This window comes from Rhipicephalus sanguineus, chromosome 10 (assembly GCF_013339695.2).
Source record: "Rhipicephalus sanguineus isolate Rsan-2018 chromosome 10, BIME_Rsan_1.4, whole genome shotgun sequence".
NCBI classification, from domain to species: domain Eukaryota; kingdom Metazoa; phylum Arthropoda; class Arachnida; order Ixodida; family Ixodidae; genus Rhipicephalus; species Rhipicephalus sanguineus.
This window is the reverse complement of record NC_051185.1, coordinates 16,309,998-16,336,927: the sequence shown is the minus strand read 5'-3', so window position 1 is coordinate 16,336,927 and position 26,930 is coordinate 16,309,998. Positions and strand designations below refer to the sequence as shown.

General features: G+C 45.9%; 1 long non-coding RNA gene across 1 annotated transcript in view; it reads right to left on the bottom strand.

Moving 5' to 3' along the window:
• The window catches only part of LOC125760068 (uncharacterized), a 51,046-nt gene that overhangs the window by 6,787 nt on the left and 17,329 nt on the right, over nucleotides 1–26,930 (bottom strand). The window lies entirely within an intron of this gene.

The following is a 26,930-nucleotide window of genomic DNA, read 5'->3' as shown; positions in this document are numbered from 1 at the left end:
TCTGCGAGAATAATATCGCACGATTGCGAAGTAACCGCCATTGTGGCTTACATAGGCGCGCGCAGGGTTGTTCTGAAAGGGCGCACTACTTCGAAATACTCTAAGAAAAAATCGAGTATTCGGGGAGTATTTCTGCCACACAACAACAATCGTCATCCACCTCACGTACTTTCCTCGCGTTATCACCGCGGTCCCGGCACTTCCCGGTCACGAACGGCGCGCGCGTTATCAGCGTGACACAGCATTCTTGATAGGAAAGTGACGAGAGCCGGGTTTTCAAGAAAGGAAACGCGAGCAAGCCAGATGACGATTATTGTGCGCCAGAAATACTCCCCAAATACCTTATTTTTTCTTAAGAGTGTAGAATTATCTGGGTATAACAACTTACGTGCACCCTTTTCACACCCTTTTTGGTTAGCTGCATGGTTCATGGATGCAAAACTTTATTGAAAGTCCTGAGGTGCGTGACCTTTGGGTGTAGCTTTTCTTACTGTGATACAGTCAGAACTCGGTCTAACGAAACCCGATTTTACGAATTTTCCTATCTAACGATGAAATTTCCATTACCCGGGAGGTACCCATAGGGCTCAGTGTGTTGTCGTCAACTCGAATTAACGAAGCTATCGTGGCACTAAACCCGATTTAACGAAGCTTTTCCGGAAATGAATGAGCAAAAAGTGCACTCCTTTCTTTCCAATTTTTATAGAGACGGATTTTTCTTCGGGCTTGCGCTGTAATGCTGTCGCATTAAAACATCTATCGGCCCTACACACGACGCTATAGTTTTATTTTGACTAGGCTGCATGCCGCGCCCATGCAAAGAACAACGGACTTAACCGTCGGAAGCGCTTTTACGTACAAAGTGGCGCTATATAGGATCGGTGCATGGTATAGTTTGTTGTCCCTGTAAATGCTCCCACAGAAACACAGTGGTTGATTTCGTTAGTTAATAATTTATGCAACAGATGGCGCTGATCGTCTCCTTGGTACGTTCTTGCTCTGCCTACATCGGCAGCATGCCATATATATATGTATATATATATATATATATATATATATATATATATATATATATATATATATATATATATATATATATATATATATAATCTTCACGTTACCATCTCCCTCAATTTTATCGCCTAGACGTGGGGGGATGTCTGTGCTGCCCTCGCGGACTTTACAGACGCGCAGGCGTGTGTCAGTGGCAAATAAAATGCCGCGGTAGCGTTCGCGAGTGCCGCAGCGTTACAGTTTTAGATTCCGAAGGGCCAAGAAATCCCTTTCTCGATTTTACAAACTTCCCGATTTAACGAAGAAAGAAGTTCGGGGCAAGATAAGATGGAAGCTTGAAGGTATGAAAAATTCCTCAAGACGCGGGTGTCACTGGGGCCGATGTTTCGACTAGTGGAGTTGTCTTCTTCAAGATTCAATTTTTCATACCGATTTAACGATATAATTGGAGTGCAGCCGTCACTTCGTTCAACTGAGTTTGAACTGTATTCGTAGATTAGGCTGACCCCCTGCCGTTGAGCTATACCGCTGGGGTCGAGAATGTGTCCGGAAAACTGCGTGATTACCGATGGGCGACCGTTTCAGCTTTGCAAACAACACCTATGGAGGGAGAGAGAAAGGGAAAGAGAGAGAGGAAGATAGGTATTTCTGCGGCTGCAGCAGTAGCGGTGTCAGATAAGGTGTCGTTGCATTTCTCGACGGCGCGCAGGAGGACATTTTGGGAAAGCCGCGCTGCGGCTGCTGAGCAGGGCTCGATAAGAGAAGACCTTGTTTATCGGTTGCGTGCGATCCACCACCCCCTCGTCGTTGTCTCTTCGGCCTTAATCTCCGTCGTCGCTGATAGTCGCGGCCGATTCATGTCGCTGCGCACGACGCGTGTGCTGAGCTCCTCACGGGGAACGTTCGCAAAATGTCAACGTATTTCAATAGCGCCAGCTAATGTTTAAGCTCGGGGTGATTCCGGCGTGGGACGCAAAAACTCGGCGGGTATGCGCCACTGAAAGCGGGTATGTGCCAAGCAGCTCCTAGTATAGCATAGTTATGTGCAGTACAGTATAGCAAGAGGGTGGGAAAGGGTAGTGAGGGTGAAGAGGAAGGAAAGGAGGAGGCGAGAGGGCAAATCATGGCATAGCCTTGTATAGCATAGCTTATCATGGGGATGGAAAACGGAAGTAAGGGTGAGGATAATAAGAAGGTGAGAGGATATAGCTACTATATATATAGCCCACCCATGTACAGCCTAGCATAGCGAGGGATGGGAAAGAGACAGTAACAGCGACATTCTGTTCAGTTGATGCCTGTCGAATGATACACTTGACCACTGCAGTTCTTTGGTGCTTCTCGAATGCCAGCATTGCCGAAAAAAAAAGTTACACGGTCGCTTGTACATTTGACTAAGACGACTCGAAGGCGAAATGCCATCTTCTCCATGTTTTCAGTCGACTGTATTGATTGATCCCCCCACCGAAAGCTCTCTGCACCCAACGTAGTTTCGCGCTGCCTCCGGGATCGGAGGCATTGGGAGCTTAACTGCACCACGTGGTTTCGCACTGCCTCTGACATCGGCCCACCCTTTACCAAGCGACGAAGTCACGTGACGATTTTATCATGTGACGCCATAGTGACGTCATAATGATGTCGCAAATTTTGGCGATATGTGACGTCATCACGTGATGATCTTTTCGCATCACTCGTGTTGACGCCGCCGACGGTCCATTTTCGCTTTTGATGAGGCATCCGAGGCTTTCGACATAATAATGCCTGGAGTTTTACGTGCCAAAACCACGATATGATTGTGAGGCACGCCAAAGCGGAAGGCGGCTCCGGAAATCTCGACCATATGGTGTTACCAAGTGTATATCCAATGATACCTACAGTTGAACACCACACTTCTTTAGTGTCCCTCAGATATCACCATTGCTGAATACAACGAAGCATTCCAAACAGCGAAACAATGAGGCCTGCACTCCAAACGGCCTCTTCGCCGTCTGCTAGCACGTCTGCACGTCGCTTCGTTTCCGAGAAATGCGTGTCTACGCACGCAACTGCCATTCCCGATACGCGTCGATATATTAGTTAGCAGGCGCCATTAATCGATTATGATTACATTTCCGTCTCTCTTTTGTTCCCGTTTTCATTAACTTCGCGTCACCCCCGTCGCGCGCCCTACACAATTGTAATGACGATGTTATATAGTTGTATTTGATATCCATATACGCGCGCGCTATTCGCCGTCAATTAGCAGCTGCGAGCAGAGAGAGATGCATGCTTCGCGAAGCTTCGTGGCAGACTGCTGTAGCAGACGACACGTGTGACGAAGATCCTTGCGCTGCAGAAGGCATGCCTGTCTGGGAGCAGCCGCCGTTGGAACTTCACTTCTAGACAAATGTTATTGGAACACATAGGGCGAGCGTGTCGCAATACTCTGTTTACAACAGAAGAGTCGTCGCGTGCTAAGAAGAAAAGAAAATTTTTAAGACGGAAGGCATTAAAAGCCATCACACGCTGCTCCTTGACGCTCGCGCTGTCGCCTGTCGGCGCGCTTCGTTTCGCGCACGAGTTCGATATTTTGAACTTTCGGCGAGAATCGCAAACGAGTACAAGTACGCTGCATGCGCCGTGGTTGCAGCAAAGGACGCGCCGCTTGTAAGTATACGACGCATTTCGTGCGCATGCGCGCCACCTGGGAACTGTACTGTCACAAATTTACTCGCTGACAATGCATATCAGTTAGTTATGTCTTAAAGGGACTTGTAAGGCCACGTCTGAAGTTACAAAGAACGAATGCCCTGACCTCTCCCGGCGTTTCCCGTCTTTTCGGCGCACTTCGTGACGTCGCGAGTGTGATTCACGTGACGTCATTAGGGTACCAGCTGTCGAAGCTACTCTACAGACTGCGAAGCCACTCTACATATAAGACACGATATGATTATGAAAGACGCCGCAGTGGAGGGCTCCGGAAATTTCGACCACCCCCATGGGGTTCTTTAACGTGCGCCTAAAGCGAAGTATACGCGGGCCTCTAGCATTTTCGCCTCCATCGAGAATGTGGCCGTCGCGGCCGGGATTCGATGCCGCGACCTTTGGGTCAGCAGTCGAGCACCGTAACCACTAGACCACCGTGGCGGGTATGTCCTTCTGTCTGAAGAAGAAACTGGTCTGCGCCCATCCTGTGCACTTGTGCCTTTCTTTATCTGTGTTTCTTGTGCTGTTTTTCGAAAGTCAAAGTACGAACAAGCTGCCCATTGGAGCATCCGGGCTTGGAGGGGGGGGGGGGGGGGGTTCACCCACCCCCTCCCGAAAGTTTTCGATTTTGCATGTGACTATATACACGCACAAATGCAAGAACGCGCCCATAAACATACAGAAATGCGGAAAGGTCCTCACATAAGCGTTCGCATTGAGACATCAGTGTTCGTGTCTTCGTTGTAGAAGCAGCACGAGCGTGTGGTGTGTAAGCACGCCTCAGGAGGCATGAATGAACAGTTCTACGACTCAAACAAGGGAGGGGGTGTGGCCGCGTAGTATACTACAGTATATAATAGTGAATGGAGCAGAGAGAGAGGGAGAGAGAGAGAAAGGGAGGGTGAAGCACGCGAACGAGTTCTTTTGTGTGTGTCTGTGTGTGGGCCACCACAATGCCGAGCTTTCGTCAGTTTCTTCTTGTTTTTTTTATTCGACCACCTTTTGTTCGTCCTGTGAACAAAAGGCGCGTCACACGGACTCACTGGGCTGCCAAATGGCTCATCACACAGCGAGCTAGTCGTCGCCGTTTTTCTCTTCTCTTTTCTTTTTGTTCACACGACACATTGTATAGTACATGTAGTCTTGTTCAGTGCGGACAAAGCGGCAGCTACAGCCAATTCGCATGTAAACACAGGCGCCTCAGCGCGCGACTAAAGAAATGCGGAGGCGTGTTTATACCGCACATACGCCTCTTTTAGCCACCCCGATAGAGTTTTAGTGCCCCCCCCCCCCCCCATGGGGATTGCGTACGCAAGTCCTCGAGTTCCTCTGCGTTCTTTTTGGGTGCCGCTGTCGAAAAGAAGAAAGAGGGGAGGAGTAATATAAAACGCAAGAACGCGCGGACACAACGGCTAAGGTTTCACGGCACTAAAGCTTCTAAATAGAGAGTTTCAGTGCCGGGGACCACAAGCGCCTTACGTACGCACGCTCTTTCGTTCCTTTGTACTTCCAGCCGCAAACATGGAGAATACAAAGGAACGCAAGGGCTTGCGTATGTAAGCCGCTTTGGGGCCCCAGCACTAAAACTTAAAGCGGCTAGCAAACTCTTTTAGAGAGTTTTAGTGCTGAGGCCCCAAAGGGGCTTGCATACGCAAGCCCTCGCGTTCCTTTGTATTCTCCATTGGGGCGGTTGGAAGTACAAAGGAACGCAAGAGTGTGCGTACGCAAGCGGCTTGGGGTCTCCATCTCCATAATCGAGAGCTTTAGTGGCGGGGTCTTAAAGCGGCTTGCGTACGCACGCGTTTGAATTGATTCGCACTTCCACTTGCACCCAAGGAGAATACAAAGGAAGGCAAGGGCTTGCGTACGCAAGCCACTTTGGGGACCGGGTGCTAAAAGTATCTCATAGAGAGTTTCCGGCACAATTGGTTCCGGCACGAAGTTGAACTGCAGGCGCACTTTTATCGGTACACAGTTTCGCGATGTCGCCAAATCACCGTAAAAGCTCCTTGTAAACAGGACCGGCACCCATTGTTCCAGTCTTCCTGCCAGGCTTGACCGAAACTACAGAAAAAAAAAAGATACTTCTGCGCAGTGTGCAACGTCATATCTTATCGCTCACGAGAAGTCATAAATCACGAGTAATTTTTTTGTCGGAAACTGTACAAAATTAACATTGTGCGACAAACACATCAAACAGCGTTTTCACAGTAACACCAAGACGTTATAAAATACCCGGCACATACAACATGCGATATACAAGTTAATTATCGCGAAGACATTGCAAAAGTATAAAAAAAATACAATAATGTGACGTTATAAGGTCTCCCGTCAGTGGGTAGCACGCACGTGCACACCGCGGCGTTAAAATAAAAGGAACGATACATTGAAAGCAATTTCGCTCAATTCAAGAATACGGAGCATTTCTTTTGGCCACGGGCCCAATATTTCTTAAACTGAATGGTCTGCCGCCTAATGACGTTCATGTTGACAAACCATTCTTTTTTCTTACGCCAGGAATTCTTCATTATAGGGGTCATTTTATCATATAAGCGCTAGTTTAGGTAGGAATTAATGTAATAATTTCTGGGGTGTTACGTGCCAAAACCACGGTATGATTATGAGGCACGCCGTAGTGGAGTGCTCCACATTAATATTGACCATCTGGGGCTCTTTAAAGTGTATCCGAACCTACTAAGCACAGGTGTGCTCTTTCGTATATCTCATATACGGTCATATATATATATATATATATATATATATATATATATATATATATATATATATATATATATATATATATATATATATACACATATATATATATATACATATATATATGTATATATATATGTATATATATATATATATATATATATATATATATATATATACATATATATATACATATATATATATATATATATATATATATATATATATATATATATATATATATATATATATATATATATATAGAGAGAGAGAGAGAGAGAGAGAGAGAGAGAGAGCTTTTGTTTCAGGGTTATGCGTAAGGAAAAAAATGCTTTAGAACAGTCATGTCTGTTTAGCTCAAACATACTTATTAAGAAATTCGGTTGGTTGCTCAAACTTTATTATTAGTCCTTAGAGACGCGCTTAAAATATATATATATATATATATATATATATATATATATATATATATATATATATATATATATATATATATATATATATATATATATATATATATATATATATATATATATATATATATATATATATGATCGCACATGACAAAGTACAATGCACTAGAGCAAGACGAAAATAAAGACATGGAGGACATGAAAAAAAAAAAAAACCGTAACTAAGGTAATTTCATAAGCAGCACTTGAACATGGAGACAAAACACCAAGACAAGAAGTAAGTAAGTCATGTGCGAACCGGGTTGCCAGCAATAGGTCCAGCCACGGCGGTCTAGTGGTCGTGGTGCTCGACTGCTGACCCGAAGGTCGCGGGATCGAATCCCGGCCGCGGCGGGCGCATTTTCGATGGAGGCGAAAATGCAATTGAGGCTCGTGTACTTATATTTAGGTGCACGTTAAAGAACCCCAGGTGGTCGAAATTTCCGGAGCCCTCCACTACGACGTCCCTCATAATCATATCGTGATTTTGGGTCGTTAAACCCCAACAATTATTATTATATATATGCCAGAGAAAGGTCCGCGGGTGGCGTCTTTGAGACCCCTGGTATAGGAGTATCGACTCTGTCGGCCGCAACCGCAGTCGTCAAGGGACTGTAAGTCGATGTAGACGTACAGCGAGCGCGGCATCCATGCACGGGCGGCGTTCCAGTCGGGCCAGGAGGAGCGTCGTCTTCGCGAGTGTCGGGCTCCCGTCGACAAGGACGGGCGTCTCGGACGCGCACGCCTGCAGGGACGTCAAAGAACCGCGCATGGTCGCCTCGGGTGTCGCGTATCTGTCGGCGACGCCGACGCCCGAGCTCGTCTACGGTGCAGCGAGCCATCGTAGGGAAATGTGGTCCATCGTAGAAAATCTTAAAAAATAAAATAAAACAAACACAAAAAGACGACGCTATTTGTTGCGCACAGAGCTTGTACGCGGTGTTATTTGTGTGTTCATGTGATCGCTGTACACTCTAAGAAAAAAAAAGCAAACACAGAGGCTACTCTAATCCTCGACTTAGATGCCCTGGTGTGTGTGCCCTGGTGTACCCTGGTGTGCCCTGGTGTATATCTCGGGTTAACTGTGTTTCGCACTCTGCCGGAGCTGATCGCAGAGGACACGTAGAAACAGGCGCGTAGTTTGGATCTGCTCCTCCAGGTGCCACAACGATCAATTAATTTTCCTGAATTATCCTGACAGTTAATTGCCACGTATGTTAAAGTTTTGCTCCGATATCATACGTAACCAACGTAACTCTCGAACCAGAACCATCGATTTCTATGATTTAGAAATATTTTTAAATAAAAAAAATGGAAGTAAGCGCTGGACCGTAAGTGCTTGGAAGAGGAGCAAGAGCGTCAGCTGGCGCTCGTGCCACCGAAGAAAGATTGTCTGTTGCTCTGAGCGGCAAGTCCTGACTTGCCACACACACACACACACACACACACACACACACACACACACACACACACACACACACACACACACACACACACACACACACACACACACACACACACACACACACACACACACACACACACACACACACACACACACACACACACCTCCTTAAAGAGACCCGCTGAATATCTTTTAGAGAGCCGCGCCTGCCACGACTCTTCGAAAAGAGTGTAATTGTCTCCTAGAGAGAGTTAAAGTATACCTTTGAAAAATTAAGGAAGCTTCGCACTACTGGCGCCATGCCTAATTAAAGTGCGGTGCTGGGCAGCCTTCTTTATTTCTCTTCTGTTTTCTATTTCTTGCTTCCTCTCTTTCTTTTTCTCTTTTCCCGTTTTTTTCTGTCTTTCTTTCTCTCTTTATTGCTATTTATTTTTTCCTCTCTCTTTATCTATTTATTTCTCTTTCTTGCTCTTTCTATTTTTCTTCCTGGTTTTCCCCTTTCTTTCTCTCTCTCTTTCTATTTCTCGCTCACTTCCTCTTTTTTTATATATATACGTGGTTTTGCCCGCGTTACGCCAAGCGACGACAGCATATGACAGCCCTGAGCCCTAAAGTGCTCTGCACCCTCATCAAGGCGCTCGAAAAACAAGAGGAAGAAGACCTCCAAAAGCAGTGAAGGAGAGAGGAAAAAAAGAGAGTTAGCGGTAAACGTGTTTGCTCTAGCTCGTTTTGCGATAAGCACGGTTAGGAGACTAATGCGGTTACGCCTGCCGTATATAGCTACTCGTAACCGTGGCTAGCCGTAATCCTAGTAAGCTTAAACGCGGTTAAGGCTGTCCGTGTGACAGGGGTATTAGACGAACGTGCGGAGCGGACGTCTGCACGCTGGTTCGACTGGTCGAACGAGCCTCATAGCATAACAAGTCAACTTAGCCATCTTAAGCGAACAGCACCTTGGGAGGATGCCCACACACCCCAAAGGTTGTCACTATACTTCCTTCCCATGCAGTCAGGATACACAGCTTCGAACTGTACAGCTTCCTACCGCGCTGCACAAATTTAGATGGGACATCTCCAGAGCGAGGCATGTTGGGAGAAGGCTGCTGCCTGCCGGCGGCGGGCAGGTTTCATGTGGTGTCGACGGTGTCATCTAGCAAAGGCAACGACGACACCGATGCCGAGACGACGCGCCGCAGCGGTAGGGACGTGACTCTGGGCGCGCATCGGATCAACGCGTTCCTCCGAGCTGAAATGCAAGCGCTCGAATGTCCCCCCAGCGAAGGTCAGATTGGAAGTCAAACGTCTTTACATGACAGCGAGACAACACGTCGAACAACAACCGCCGGTCCGCGATGGCGTGGTGTTGATGCAAGCTGCGCAGATGCCCGGATGAATCTCTTGCAAACAACGAACTGCGATGCGAACGACGTGCGAAGGATGGAACGAAAAAGGATAACCGTAGCATTAGCAGATGGGGAGAGAGCAGAGTGGGTTAGAGAACGAATAGTGGTAGCTCGACACTGTAAGAGAAGCGATGGTACGCAGCGTAAGTTATCTCAGGCATAAGACATTAGAACACGTCGTTATTCTCGGGAGAGACCGCGAATATCAGGATGAAAGTGCAGCGACTGCCATCTTGCGAGATAGAAGAGCGTATAAAACCTGCTGCAGCGAAAACCCGTCTCCACGAGATTTTCCATCTCTCCAAGCTACCGTGTTTCCGCGAACTTCTGCTTAAAGCCATGGTGGCAAGCATAACTCTATAGGGCAAGAAAGGATCGCCTGACAAGGCAAAACAGACAGGACGCGGCACTGCCTGTTGTCTTCACCTTATCCCTTGCCCTCTTTTTTTTTTGCGCTAATTATTTATGCGCGCGGTAACGGATGGAACGATGTGGGTATACGAAAAAGAAAAAGCATTCCTGGCCTAATCAGCCAGAACTAACTTGAGCCCTACAACCGAGCGAAAGGGGTGACGAACAACAGTCCTCGCCGGGTGCCAGTCGTGGTATAAGTGCGCGCCCCGCAAATCTTCTGTGACGTCGACAATACTCGCTTTACTCGTGACACGTCACAAGAGGCCTCGATCTACGTCATAACAGTGGCGATGTCGCGAGGCGCCGCCAACTCAGATGAGCACTCACGCTTACTTTAAAACCAAATTAACATATCTCAAAGCTAACGTCCGCCACTAATAATCGGCCATGTATACAGGGCAATAAAAAAAACACAAACGTCCTGATGTTTCAATTTTGGCGGCAGGGGTCCTTTAAATTGGAGTGAATGGCATCCACGGACGATGTAGTGTGAATGAACAGCGTGTAATTATACGGTCGGCACATTTGCGCATTCCAACGAGAAATAAGCAACATCGGGAAACAGGCACGATCCTTCAAGGGCCGCTTTCCGTGTCGCTTTGCGTGACGTTGAGCCTCTTGCGTTGTCAAATTACAGAAGCGAATACCCGCCCGCCCCTTTCCGAAGTCAGCCAATCAGCGCGCGTTGCATGCGAGCGATACTACCGCGATATCTCCAAAATGCGATCGTTTCAGAATACACGGTTTTGCGCACGGACAAGAGCGAGTGTGCGATCAAACGTTCCCGTCCAAGTCAATCCACCGTCATGTCGATCGGTAGCCGTCGAGCAAGAGAGGCATTGAGGGATGGATCGCAGGTGGCATTGACAACGAAAAATAAGACACGGGGGAAAGGGAAGACAGAAAATGCAGGGAAACAAACAAAGGGGGAAAAATAAAAAGGAAATCGGCGATTTCTCTGAGTGGGCGTGTACAGATGTCAAAAGTGGCAAAGACCACGGAGGCCACGTCATTATTCGGGCCTGGAGAGGCACGTCCGTATACGCAATAAAACGCTCGGCGCGTCAACGGCTCAGGCGAACCGAGACGAGTTTAAAAGCGAGTATACCGGACAATGAACAACAATACTTCGATACAGCGAGCAAGAAGCCGAAATTCCAGTTAGTAAAAAAGAAGAAAAAAAAAATAACCCGGGCCGAAAGAAACTAGCCGGCTCCTGCATCTTAGCGAACCGCAGATAGTGAAATCTGTGCCTGGAGATTTTAAAATTCAGCCTTGGTTCACGACACTCAAAGCAATATTGTACTGAACCGAGATTTAAGGAACTCAAAGGATCCTTTAGGTTTATGCCTTCGCCTAAGATTAGTGGAGGGTGAAAACCACCTTCTACTTCCTCATTTTATTCACAGACGATTGTAAGGATCCAGGGGTGTAGGCAGAATTTTTTTTCGAGGGGAAGGGGGCGGGGGCACCTCTTTTATTTGGAGTGGGGGCCCGGCAGGCAGATGTGGTCAAGTGTCATTTTGGGCTCTGTATGCCATCGCAAAAAAAAAAAAGAAAATTCGGAGGGGGGGGGGGGAAGGCAGGGGTCCGGTGTAAGGATCCCCTCGCCCCCGAAAGCTTTCTGCACCTAGCGTGGTTTCGCACTGCCTCCGGGATCGGAGGCGTCGCAAGCTTTCTCCACCTCACGTGCCTCCGGGATCGGTTCACCCATGACCAAGCGACGCTGTCACGTGGTGACGTCACAGTGGCGTCACTATGACGTCACGATTACGTAATCACACGATGATTTTTCGCATCACACGCGTTGACGCCGACGGTCCCTTTTCGTGTTTAACCCTTTCGGCCCTGGCGGTGTCAATTGACACCATGACACAACATTTCCCCTAGCACCTCGGAAATGAAACCAAAACTGGCCATCCTTGGGGGAATACTTCTTCAATGATCCCCACTGCGTTTGACACCAAAATGGTGACATGCTTTTGGAGCTGGGAGCCGTAGTGAAGAAGAAGCTTGACCGAAGTCATGCGTGACGCCGTGGCGGGTAAGCCGAGGCGACTAAGCGCAATTTTCGGGTCGACGTACCGAAGCTGTTTCAATGAGTATCACATTGAAAAATGAGACGTGGTTCACATTTTGTGTACTGTAGTGAAGAGCGGGAAAAAAGATGCCATTTTTCTCACTTCACAACCGCTGAACCCTGATGACCTAATTTTATGCCATGTCTGTATATTCATTAATAATTGCACCACTGGCTCAATTTTTCGTTTGTGGTCTTCTGAGGTCATAACTATTAGGAAAACAAACACAAAAAATGTCCCCACCAAAATAAAAAATCCAGGGCTGAAAGGGTTAATGAGGCGTCTAAGGCTCTCGACTTAGATACTTCAGTCAGTCAGGCAATGATCTTCCGTTAGCCTTGCCATGCAAGACTCACTCTGTGTCTGAAATATTTCCAGATAAATAAAAGAGATCGCGTATGGATGGATGGACACGAAATGCGAGACAGAAAGACGCATTAAAGTATCATTAAGCACATATAAAGCAGATCAACTTACATGAAAATCAACTTGCAGAGGAGAAATGGAATGACGTCAGCTATTCGAAACGGAGTCTTTTATTGGGCGCCTTTTTGTTGAAACGCTCCCGATCAAACAAAACTGTCGATCGAACAGCCATTTCTGGGTTCTCAGGATATTTCTGTGAGTAGCCCGAAAAGAAAACAAAATTCGGCAGACTCCACGCACTGTGGGAATCGATGTAATGCGAAGCAGCCGGCAAAGAGCTGCATACATCGCCTTGTTTGTCTTTGAGCCAAATGAAATCATTCATGCCATGGCATCTAGTCCACCATATATCGCATGTTTGCCATGCACGTTTGCATGCACAATCTAGTGTACACCATGCCAATGAAACGCATATTCTAATATATAAATGCATCACCTGTCGTTTATGTTAATCACGCACTGGTGTCATGCCATACCAACTTTGGTATATATCACGTTAACAAAACGGCCGGAAGCGCACCACGACAGAGGCATGTAAATCATACCGTACATGACATGCATAACATGATTCGCATGTTAAAACCTCTTATTTATTTTCGTCATACAGTCACATCGCGCAATACCAATTTTGGTGTATATCAAAGGAGCGAAATGGCCGCGAGTGCACCATGAGTAGAGCATGTAAATCATGCCATGCATGACATGAATATTATGGTTTTTCATGTTACCACCTGTCACTAATGTTCATCATACAGCCTCATCGCGAAATACCAGTTTTGGTGTATATCAAGCTATCGAAACGGCCGCGAATGTACCATGAGCGTGGCATGTAAGTCATGTCATACATGGCATGCATGTCATAGTTTTCATGTTACCACCTGCTATTCATGTTCTTCATACAATCACATCGCGCAATACCAATTTTGGTGCATATCAATCTAGCGAAACGGCCACGCGAGTGCGCCATGAGCATGGCTTTAAATCATCTCGTACATTTCATGCATGTCATGATTATCATGTTACCACCTTTCATTTACGTTCGTCATACAGTGGCGTCGCGCAATACCAATTTTGGTGTATACCAAGCTAGCGAAACGGCCGGGAATGCACAATGAGCGCGGCATGTAAATCATGACATACATAACCTGCATGTCATGATTTCCATGTTACCACCTCTCATTTACGTTCGTCATGCAGACGCGTCGCGTAATACCAATTTTGGTGTATGTCAAGCAAGCGAAACGGCACGAGTGCGTCATGAGCATGACATGTAAATCATGTCGTGCATGTCATGTATGTCATGATTTTCATGTTACCACGTCTCGTTTACCTTCGTCATACAGTCGCTTCGCGCAATACCAATTTTGGTGTACATCGAGCTAGCGAAGCGGCCGCGAATGCATCATGAGCGTGGCAATTAAATCATGACATACATGTCATGGTTTTCATCTTACCAACTGTCATTCATGTTCCTCATACAGTCACATGGCGCAATGCCAATTTTGGTGTATATCAATCTACTGAAACTGCCGCTAGCGCATCATGAGCGTGGCATGTAAAATCAGGTCGTACATGACTTGCATGTCATGATTTTCATGCTACCACGTCTCACTTACGTTCGTCATACTGCTGTGTCGCGTAACACCAATTTTGGTGTATATCATGCAAGCGAAACGGACGCGAATGCACCATGAGCGTGGCATGTAAATCATGACATACGTGTCGTGGATGTCATGGTTTTCATGCTACCACCTGTTATTCATGGTCTTCATAAAGTCATATCGCACAGTACCAATTTTGGTGTATATCAATCTAGCGAAACGGCCGCGAGTGCGCCATGAGCGTGGCATGTAAATCATGCCATAGATGACATGCATATCATGATTTTCATGTTACCACGTGTCAGTTATGTTCGTCATACAGAAATGTCTCGTCATACCAGTTTTCGTATGTATCCCTTCATTTAAACGGCCGCGAGCGCCCCGAGACCATGTCATGTAAATCATGCTGCACATGACATGCGCGTCATGATTTGCATGTTAGGACCTGTCATTATGTTCGTCATGAACTCTTGTCACGCCGTACCAATTTTGGTATATATGATATTAACGGAACGGCCGCAAGAGCCCAAAGGCCGTGTAATGTAAATCATGCTGTTCATGACATGCGTGTCATGATTTTCATGATATGACCTGTCATTTATGTTCGTGATAAGGCCATGTTATGACACACCAATTTTGGTACACATCCGATTAACGGAACGGCCAGGACGCCCAAAGGCTGTGGAATGTAAATCATGCTGTTTATGACATGCGTGTCATGATTTTCATGATATGACCTGTCGTTTATGTTCTTGATAAGGCCATGTTATGACACACCAATTTTGGTATACATCCGATTAACGAAACGGCCAGGAGAGCACAAAGTCGTAGGCGGCTAGACAGACAGACAGACAGACAGACAGACAGACAGACAGACAGACAGACAGACAGACAGACAGACAGACAGACAGACAGACAGACAGACAGATAGATAGATAGATAGATAGATAGATAGATAGATAGATAGATAGATAGATAGATAGATAGATAGATAGATAGATAGATAGATAGATAGATAGATAGATAGATAGATAGATAGACAGACAGACAGACAGACAGACAGACAGACAGATAGACAGATAGATAGATAGATAGATAGATAGATAGATAGATAGATAGATAGATAGATAGATAGATAGATAGATAGATAGATAGATAGATAGATAGATAGATAGATAGATAGATAGATAGATAGATAGATAGATAGATACGCTCAAAGTCGCAGAAGTTCGCTAAGAAATGCTTCGCATTTAAAAAAAAGGATACCGGTAGTTGGTTAAGAGACTGACGCGCTGACATATACTGTCAACTCGCACTCACTCACTCACTCACTCAGTCACACACACGCGCACGCACACACACACACACGCGCGCACGCGCACACACACACACACACACACACACACACACACACACACACACACACACACACACACACACACACACACACACACACACACGTGTTCTTACAGTCACATATTCAACCATGTGCACTTGCTGCTAAATGTTTGTCGGTATTTCTCGTTTTACCTTCCCGCTCTCGTCTTTACCTTCATTTTACTTCTCACCTTCTATCAGACAGACAGGTACTGTCCCTTAGCTCTTATTCCATCTATCTTACTACGTACCTTCACAGGATCCCACTCTTTCTGTAAACACGCAGCCAGAGCGCACGTGTGTTTCCTCGCTACCTTCTATTCTCTTTGCATGTTTCTTTGCTTTTACTACGCGCCATATCATCCTGGAAATGTATGGTATACGTTGACGCCTAAGAGAGGAGTGACTCCATTGCTGCTGGCTAGCAGATTGATAGAGGTTTGAGGTCAGAAGAGAGACTGATTTCTCCAGTCTATACAAGGGAGCACTGTGCAGGATCGTAGGATGTCGGAGGGAGGGAAGGAGGGGGGGGATGAGACATATATGAGAGCGCAAAGGAGAGGACACCTTTTTTCAAGATAAGGTGAGTACACGTACACTACATCCATTCGAAAAAGCGAATTCCCAGCGCGAGAATGCAGCGACTCCCACCTCCCCCTCTCAACCCCCCCCCCCCCCAACCCCACCCCGCCCCCTACGTTAACGCTACCCATTAAAAAAAGCGAATTCCCAACACGAAGAAGCAGATCCCTCCGCCAGCTCCTTCTCCCCCTTTTCGTGCCTTCCCCTCGACATTCGCGTTCCCGCGCTGCAACCAACGTGTATCTTCTCATGCCCGATCCATTCTGAGAAGCAACACACAGCTGTACGTATATAAAAGAACACGCGAGTCAGTACGTTCGTACGAGGCACGGCAGAACGAGACAGGAGGGCACACACTTGCGGCTCGAGCTGTGTTCCTCCCATCAATCTGCTTGGTGTCATCAGTGACGCGCAAGTTTTCCCTGTCTACCTGCGAAGGCCAGAGGCCCGGCTTCAGTTCCACCCCGGCCGTGGGCCCCCCGTACAAGCATGCGCGGAGAGGTTGCAGATAGGGCTTTTCGTACGTGAACGGAACGTCGTTGCCTGGCGACGGTCCACGATGTTACAAAGCGCCCCTAAAGCGACATTAAATGTGAATCCTAAGATGTGTAAACTGTATGAGAGGTAGGACAAAGTCTGCTTGGCGTGTCAGTATTTATGAAGGCGATAGCCTTACATGCCTTATCAAGCGCGAAAATTGCCCGTCGGCGTCCACATGAGTGAAGCAAAAAATTATCATCACGTGAGGGCGTCACCACATGACGTCAGCACGACGCCACAGATCGGTAAAATTAGTGACGTCATCATGACATCACCTCACGCGACGTCACATGATGACGGGATCTATCTATCTATCTATCTATCTATCTATCTATCTATCTATCTATCTATCTATCTATCTATCTATCTATCTATCTATCTATCTATCTATCTATCTATGTATCTATCTATCTATCTATCTATCTATCTATCAGTGAGTCCGAGGGGTTCGATTATCGTCTAGCTGGTCAGCGGCTTTATTGTCCGGCATATCCCCTGTATGTCCCGTAAAACCACGCTATTTTACGGGGGCCATCATTGATGTTTTCTAACGATAAGTAAGAGTCACGATACTGGCTGGCATTTGCGCTTGCCTTGAAAATCCATTAGGCGAAAAACACGAACAGATGAAAGGCAAAAAAATAAAAATAAAAATAAAATAAAAAAATGCCTACCACCCTTTCGCAGCCCGAAGACAAGGAAATTCACGCGAATTTTCTCAGAAACGAAAGCTCATTACTTGAATAAAAATTCGTTCTTGCGAGATTCCGCCGAGCTTACTTGCAGCGCCTGCCACTGGGTATCTTCATTTTATTTCTTGTTTATTTTTTTATTTTTTAGTTTCGTAAAATATTCCATTACCATCTCCAGCTATACGCATTTAGAACGCTTTCATCTAAGTCTCATTTGGAATTCAGTTTAGCCCATTTCTGTTTGCTTGTAATATTATTTCTTCCTAGAAAATATCTGCTCGCCAACCATTTATATATTTAGTTGTGCATGGCGTTGGGGAAGCTTTCGACATTGAAAAAAAGAAAAGAAAGAAAGCGCGGATAACACCTGTACATCTTTAATGTAGCAACACCAGCGTACACATTACGCCTAAGATAGGGTAGCCGCAATATTAGGACGTAAACCTGCGATACAGGGTATCCGCCGGTACCGCTTATTATAATCACATTTTTATTTATACGAGTACGCCGCCGCGCTCTTCGCTTATTCGCACTATATATTGTACCGCTGTTCCTATATGCTCACGCAATCTGTCTTTATCGCAGCCCTCTCTACTTCGCTTTTTCATCTTTTTTTTTTCTTCTGACGTAAAACAAATAGCGCAGCTTGCAGTGAGTCGCGCAAGGCTGTGATACAACAGAGCAGGAGGGCACCTAGCTGGCCCTGGCTTGGCTAGGCTTGACTCTCGCCTCTCTCTTTCCCACCACTCGCTATACTATACTAAACTATACTATATTATACATAACTATACTTTGTATTTTTTCTATCTCTTTTTGGTGTCTATTTCACTGCCTTTCTCTTTCTGTCTATTTCTTTCTCTATCTTTATGTCCGTTCCTCTCTATTTTTCTTTTTTCTTTCTTTCTGTCTTTCTCTAACTGTAGTTCTCTTGTCTTCTATCTTTTTTCTCTCCTATCTTTATATTACTCTTTCTTTCTCTCTCTCTCTCCGTACTCGTTCGCTCGCCCATCACAGTTATCGCATCCCACGCCGGAGAAACCGGCGCGCACGTGTTCCGGCAGCGAAGCAGGAAAGGAAGAAGAGAACGAAGAGAGCGCGCGTCACTTCGTGATGGTGATAGTTTTCTATCTACGAGACGCGACAAACCTCAAGCATTACATCTCTGTCGTATAAAACGAACACAACATGCACGATGTCCGCGGCTAGTCCAGCAGGCTGTATAAGTGAGCAACATGTGTGACAACAGCGGGTGGGCGTCGGCGTTGCTTATAAGTCGAACACGCAGGCGGCAGCGCCGACGCAAGCCGCGGCTACAGGACTCACGCGTTGAACCCTCAACAGTCCCAAACCCCGCACGTCTTCAACATACCGCAAACGGTCCTTATGTTCTTCGTTTCATTTCATTGCACACAGTCATCGTGATTATTTCGTCTTATAACGCGGCTTCTGCCTAGATCCGCATATATGCATATAATAAGAGAGTCGTGTTTCGGTCTAATAATCGACGATTAGAGGACGTGATTTCTCGCGCCGCTGCTCTATAGATGAATTGCGCGTGACGTCACGAGAGCAGCTGACCGTGCTAGTGCCCAAACATGGCGGCCATGAGCGATGGCGTCGATCAGTAGAAAAAGACATTGCACGCGCTTCGTTTTGAGCTTGACGGCTGTACCCAAATGTTTACGGGGAAAAAAAATTCAAAAAAGAAAGAAGAGAGAAAGTTATTTTCGCCCAGCACAATGTCTTAAACACTTGGATCCAGCATGGACCAACTAATATAGCACAACAACATGTTTTGATAAATTGACAGTGGCAGCGTTTTTTTTTTGTTTTTTTTTCAACGTATTATCATACTGTTATCGATTTGCCTACGAGCACGCGAAGTGTGACTGTCGAGATGCGGCTTCTCGACGTGCTAGCACCCTAATGCAATAATAATAATAATAATAATAATAATAATAATAATAATAATAATAATAATAATAATAATAATAATAATAATAATAATAATAATAATAATAATAATAATTGTTGGGCTTTCGCCTACGAAAACCACGATATGATTACGACAGACGCCGCAGTAGAGGGGTCCGGAAATTCTGACCATCTGGTCAAAATCTGGAAATTTTGACCATCTGGTTCCATAACATGCACCTAAATCTACATACAGAGGCCTCGAGCATTTCGCCTCCATTGAAAATGCAGCCGCCACGGCCGCGATTCGATCCCGCGACCTTCGGGCAAGCAGTCAGCACCATATATCCACTATGGACCACCATGATGGCGGGTCTAGTACCTTAATGTTGTGGCCGCTACAAGCACCCCGCAATGAAGTTCTAAAGATATGGCAGTGGCGCCAGAGCCCACAGCGAGCAGAAGTGGCAAAATTGGGCCCGGTAGCACATTTTCGGGGGGTCGCGCATCTTTACAACAAACCAGAATGGAAAGCCTCTATGGCCTTTTGAAGGCAATTTCAGTGTTCCTTTCCATATCGCTCACGATATATTCCTTTCCATATCGCTATACAATGCGAACTGCGTTCAACTCCTTTCGGGGCTTTTATACGAGCGAAGGCCAGGATACAAGTATGAACGCACGCCGTAGTAAGGTACCCTATATCAATTTATCAATTTTCACCACGTGGTGTACATTAAAGGGACACTAAAGAGATAAGCAATTTTTCACGTATTAGTAAACTACTCTTCCCCGATGCCAAAAACACCACGGTTGCCGGGAGAAGACGTTTGGTGAGCGAGAAAACGTGCAAAAAGGAAATGCGAGTGGCGACGCCACCTTGACATTCGCGCGCCAAACGCCGTGACGTCATAGATTTTTGACGGCGTATACTATACGTCCTACGTAGTTACTAATCGGTAAAAATGTTTGGTTGGTTGGCTTAGTTGGCAAAAATGAAGTACATTGACCTCTAAGGGGGCCATAGACGTAACATACGAAGTTTCAGGTAATTTTGTTCAGCCAGTGTTGCAAAAAATGAGACAAGTACACTTCGAAATCCGTGACGTCACGCGCGCAGATTTCGGCGCGAAATTTAAATGTGTCCCTTTGACCTTGCTTATCTCCTCTATTACTAAACTTGTGATGGTGAAATCAACGACATTAGAGTTCTCAGAGTACACTTTATCAATCTAAACCCATTCGTTGTTACCCTTTAGTGTCCCTTTAACGTGCACCTCAATCTAAGCACAGTGGTGTTCTTTGCAGTTCGCTCACATCGAAATGTGGCCGCCTGCGTGGCCGGCAACTGAACCCGCGCCATTGTGGATATAAGCCTAACGCCGTAGCACTATTCATAAAAAAATATTAATTAAATCACCGCAAGAAAAATTGTGAACCGCATGGCATGCGTGTATCAAGAAATGCAAATAATCACATTTTCCGAGACAGTTCCCAGACGAACTATGTTTGGAAACTTTTAATGACATATTCAGATTACCGTTAGATTTTCCAAGGTATTTCCTATCCGACATTCACATACTAGAGCGTTCCTAAATAATATAGTTAAGGTCGACACCGCATTAAATATCAGCTGAACATTTTCTTTTAGGAAAAGGTCGCACCAACACTCCGCAGCGTATGTTCGGTATAAATTTAATTAAAGAGGCTTTAACGTTAATGTATGCACACATACATTGCCACATAGCAAGGTCTCCTAGTGTTTCATTTCTCGATTATTTTATTTTATTGGCCTGACTTGCTTGATCAGCAGATATGCGTCTAATCGCAAAAAATGCTGGAGGTGGAACCTTCGGTCGCAGCAACAGCCAATTTTAGTGGCGCAGTTGTCCACCGCCGCCGGTGTGCGTAACCGCTATCGCGCACAATGAGGGAAAAGAAATGTCCAGGATCGGATGGGATTTGAACCCGGGCCCTCTGCTTGACAGTCGAGTATTCTACCACAGAGCCACGCCGCTGCTTTCGCGCTGTTTATTCGTTCGAGATGGTGCTTGAAACCCTTCGCAATGGCTCAGCCATATTTCATCGTCTCAGTCAGGCAGAGCATCGACAAAGTGCACACACTGCCTTACAGATGTGTAGCGGGTACCTCGCTTCTCCGCAGAATGCCGAATAACGATATAGTGGGCATTTCCTCCCAAAATTATGATAGCTTATGGCGTAGTGGGTACTTCGCAACTGTGTTCGTAGTAGTCGCCCCATAAGAGTTTAGAACGGGCTCTAGAAAGACCGCTCCTCCGGCTTTCGCTGTGACTGTGCTGCATGTGCCGTGCAGGCCTGGCGGCTACTGTCATATTTTTATATACCAACAGCTTACTGTTTAAGATCGCCGTTGCGAAAGCCTCATTATTGCCGCAGCTTTTCATTATCATCGTTTCGACATTAGAACAGTCTGACAGTTGTGTACAAGCGGGTTGCACGAAAACAGTCTCATCTTGTTTTGTTTGTGTGTTTGTTTGTTAAACGCGGCGAACATTTCCTTTGTATTGTTTATTTTATTCGCCCGTTTGTTTGTTCGAATCCGGACTACGTTTGCTATGATCTGTGAGCCTTATAGAAGGAGTAGCGGGCGTCACACCTGATGTCGAACCCTCCCACACCGATACTTTAGTCAAATAGTCAAACATTTCTGACCCTAAGCAAATAAACTAATGATGGATCCAACCTAGGCGGTCTTCTGGAGACGTGTTCATGAAAAGCTCTTACGATAAAGGGTCCCTAGTAATATAAACCACTCCGAGTTCAAAGACGAGAGTGTGGTTTCCTCCTCGCCTTCACTACCCTTCTTACAGGCGATATTTCTTTTTTTTTCGCCACTTATTCCATCTTAAAGCATGTGTGCAATGCCAGCATAAAGCGTTGAGCCTATCAGAATATCGCGCTTTTCGACTGAACACTTATCTCCGCTTGCGCAGTCGAAAACGCACAAAACGAAGTGAAATCAGTTGATAGCGCGGGATAGTCAGGCGAGACGAGGCGCAGAACGGGTGTGCGACTACGTGGCAAAGCAGGATAAGAGACGTTTCAAAACTGATATCCCTCGTGTAAGGACCAATCCCTAGCTCGTTGCATCCTGACGTCACGTGAACAGACTACTGGCGTCACGAATTGAGCCGCAAAGACGGGAAACGCCGGGAGAGACTAAGGCAATCGTCCTCTGTATTTTAGGAGATCTTTTAGGGGCCCTCAAAGGATGTTTTTGTGTGAGAGAGAATTCCAACCGATATCGATGCCGCATATATCAACGAGGGCGGTCGTTAAGTAGCAAAAAATAAAAAAGAGAGACATATGAAAAAAAAAAGATCTTCGCGAGCATACGGTCTCCGATTTTTTCTCTTACGCATCAGGGACATGGCCTTCGAAAAACAACGTCATTGAGATTATGGAGTGGGGAATCGAAGGCGGGAAGCTTGACCTTAATTATTAACCGCTAATCAAATGCTTAAGTCTTCTTTGCTCTTTATCCATAGAATCAGGACACACTTGGCAAAAAGGTCATTAGCTCGTTCAGGCTGAGCTTGTGTGTTTTTTTATTATTTTCCCCTACCATTTCTCCTGTATTGAAAGGGACACCTAAACGAAAAAAAAAATAATTCAATTTATACTGATAAATTATACCACGAAAACTCTAGTGTCGTTAATTTCACCAGCGCAGGTTTATTAACAGGTGAGATAAATCAAATCTAAAAAGTTTCGCTTTCAAATTTCCCGCCGAAATCTCCGACGGTGACGTAACGGATTTTTAAGCGTTTTTTTTATCGTTTTTTTTTTGTCACGTTGGCCCAACGAAATTTCGTGAAACTTGATGCGTTAACTCCCGGTTTAGCACAGCGCCTCTGCTCGCCTGAAATTGACGCCGCGCTTCCCAAGAATCGCCGCAGGTTATCGCTGATATGCAGTGACTTGTTCTGCCTGGAGACGGCGCTTCCATCGACTTTATCAAGTCAAGGTGAAGCGTTGAGTGAAGGGGCGTTCTAGAATACGGGGTCTTGGGCTCCCTCCGCTGACAATGCACTCCATTTTTGCCGATTACAGGACCTACGTAGGCCTTGGTAGACGTCGTCAAAGACTGTGACGTCACGACTGGTGCGGGGACTTCAAGGTGACGACTCCACCAGCCCTTGCGCGTTTTCTCGCTTACAAGGCGTCTTCTCGCGGCAAGCGTGGTGTTTTCGGTATACGTGAAAAAGTAATTCACTAATTTGTTCCGTTAAGATATACCGGACAAATAAAGGTACAGTACGAGCGGCGCTAGGACGCCGTTAAAAGCGCGTTCTTCGCTTAAAAAAAACCAAGAGTCTCATTAATTTAGGCGTATAGTACTGAATATTGTCGGGAGACCACTTCCAGTTTATATTATAAGCACGCTGGTTTTTTTCATAGCCTGGTTCCCTGTTCAAGTTAGCAGCCACCCACTGCCCCTCCACGTTTGTTATCACAGAGCTAGTTAATCAGTCGAGTAATTAACCTATACGTAATGACGTAGTACGAGGTGAGACCCTTTGCAGCAGTAATTAGTGCAAAGAAGGATGCGCGGTTGACATATCGTGCCGAGGAACCGCACGTCCGCCTCCAAGGAGTCAGTCACCAGTACATACGTCACCGCTTTCGAACTATTATTTAAAAGACCATGACACCAAAACTGAAGCCTCGAGATGTTTGTGTTATTTGATTGCCCTGTATACGTGGACACTTCTGACCGATTATTTGTGGCGGACGTTGCCTTTAAGACATTTTACGTTGGTTTTAAAGTAAGCGTGAGTACTCATCTGAGTTGGCAGCACCTCGCGACATCGCCACTAGTTTCATGCAGATAGGGCATGGGATGTAGGGGACCCTGTGTGACGTTAAAATAGTAAAGCAAGCATTGTCGACGTCACAGAAATGTTTGCGGGATGCTCACAACGCCACGATTGGTACCCGACGGGGACCACTGTTCCTCGCACTCCCCCCCCCCCCCCCCCCCCCCCTATCGGTATAGCGAATTATATAACGAACATAGGTGCAACGAAATACCAGACATATAACGAAACACAAATGACTTGTCTATATTAGTGTTTTTACGACTATATGGTTGACTTCGTATAGGTAACGAAAGTATTTTCATGAGTTACTTCAAATTGTCCACACTGAAGGAATGTGCATTATCGGCTGTGTCTGTGTATGTGCGCGCGTGGTGTGTGTGCGTGCGTATGTTTGTGTGTGTGTCCTTACATATTTAAACAGAAATGGATATTTTCCCACACAGCATGGTGCAATCATGAGTCGAATTCAGATTCAACAGCAAATAACATTTGATTTTGATTCGCATTCTAAATCTGAAACAGTCGCAAAACCCTATAGTTTGCATGGACCTACTTTCATAGTTCTCTCCATTCAGGAGTTTCCGCGTGTGTATACATCCATGTCATTTTCATCGCCTTACCCGACATACTGTCACTCATGTTCCTGTCAAAGCACGTAACGTATATACTCGCTTAGCGCGTAACAATGTTGTCGATTCTTCCATTTGAAACAGTGTACTATACACCGATGATTGCATGCATTCGCACACAATGGTCCTTCCTATTATGATCGACGTTTAACAATGCACGTTGCCGTTGTTTCCAGAGAACTTCGCAATACAACAATGCACATGAAAGAAAAAAGCTTTTAATATCAACATTTCATTAATGCTGTCTATATAGAGCTACGCATTGATTCAGTCGTTTCTTATTTTGCCTCTGTACGCCCTTCGCCCGTGTGCCATATATACACGATGTATAGTGGTACACGCATTGTTACTTTGATCCATTGTTGTCTTTCCCCATTCAAAGTTTTCTCATTAACGTAAACACGTATTCCATGTTTGTTGCGGTCGTGTGCTTCCTCCCAGACGCAGGGGGCGAGCGTCTGTAGATTGTTTTCGGAAAAAGGCGCCTATAAACTGGAGCAAGTTTCCAAGAAACTGCGCTGAATACCCAGTCCGCCCTTTTTCATCGGATGCCACGGCGCATGCGCTTTTCCCCTAGCGGAAAAAGTTGCGAAACGCCTCAATCTCCGAGGCTTTTGTTTTGGCCATACCGGTTGTCTCGGCCCCTAACAAAACCCTACCAAAACGGCAGAGCAGGGAAATGTGAAAGGCGTATTGAAAGGTTTATTGTGTCGAATACTCTTCATCGCTTGTAAGTGGTAACAATAATAATTGTTGGGGGTTTTGACGTCCAAAAACCAGGATATATGATTATGAGGGACGTCGTATAGTGGAGGGCTCCGAAAATTTCGACCACCTGGGGTTCCTTAACGTGCATCTAAATCTAAATACACGTGCCTCTAGCAATTCGCCTCCATCAAAATGCGGCCGCCGTGTCAAAGATTCGATCCCGCGACCTTCGGATCAGCAGTCGAGCACCGTAACCTCTATACCACCGCGCCCGGTAGTCGTAAACGGTAGATTATAAGAAAGGAATTGAATAGATCAATGGTAACGTTATACCATCCTCACTGGCAATCCTCGGTTAAACTCAAGAAGTACACGTGGCATGAATTGGGGCACGGTTGCGATACGATTTACCGCCATATCAGTCTGCTTGAAACGGTCTTGATTCGCTCAGAATGTCGAAGGATTAGCATGGGTATCGCTGATCATTGAGATACGATGTAAAGGACACGCAGCCATTTTTTTTTGTGCATATGTAAATGTGCAGTCATCAGCAATGTGAGAGAGAACACTGATATTACTTTTCGAAGGTCATGGCGGCTGATCGCAGTTGGGAAGCGCAAGTGTGTTCATAACCCTAAATTCCTAAGCGGAAAGGTATCCCTTGCAATTCATTACGTCGCATCCATATTATTTCATTGGCAGTAATCGTTGATTAAACACGAATTCAAATGTTTCCTCTGAGATTGTTCACGACCGTACGACAAGACGAAAATATCAGCCACCACTTCCCGATCAAAATGAACGAATGGTTCGCTATATTGGCTCTATTATCTTATATATAAGGCCCAGAACTGCGTACCGCCCTGAACATGGCCTACGTGTTTCGAGAGAAACACGCACGTAAGCTCGGGAAATGTCCATACCTGTAGCACCTTATCTATATGACAACCAACCGCTTCCGTTGTCGTCGACGGCGCACCCACGGATCATCTTTGCCTCTGTCCTGCTGGCAATGCGCATGCGCGTACCCTCATCGATAACACGCAGGCCGTTGTCGCTAATAATTGTTGGGGTGTTACATTCCAAAACCGCAGTATGATTATGGGAGACGCCGTAGTCGAAGGCTTCGGAAATTTCGACCACCTGGGGTTCTTTAACAAGCACACGGGCCTTGAGCATCTTGCCTCCATTGAAATGCGGCCGCCGCGGCCGGGATTCGATCCTAGACATTCGTGTCAGCAATCGGACACTATAACCACTAGTACACAGCGGCGCAGACCGTTACCGCGAGGAAATGCTGCAAGCGTCTACGTGTAAGGCCTCGCCGGCGTTAACGTGTATAGACAGCGCCAACAGTTTACAGACCGCGTGATTTGAGAAAGCACTTCATTTTTAGAGCAGCTGGTGACCGTATCCAGTCACACTGC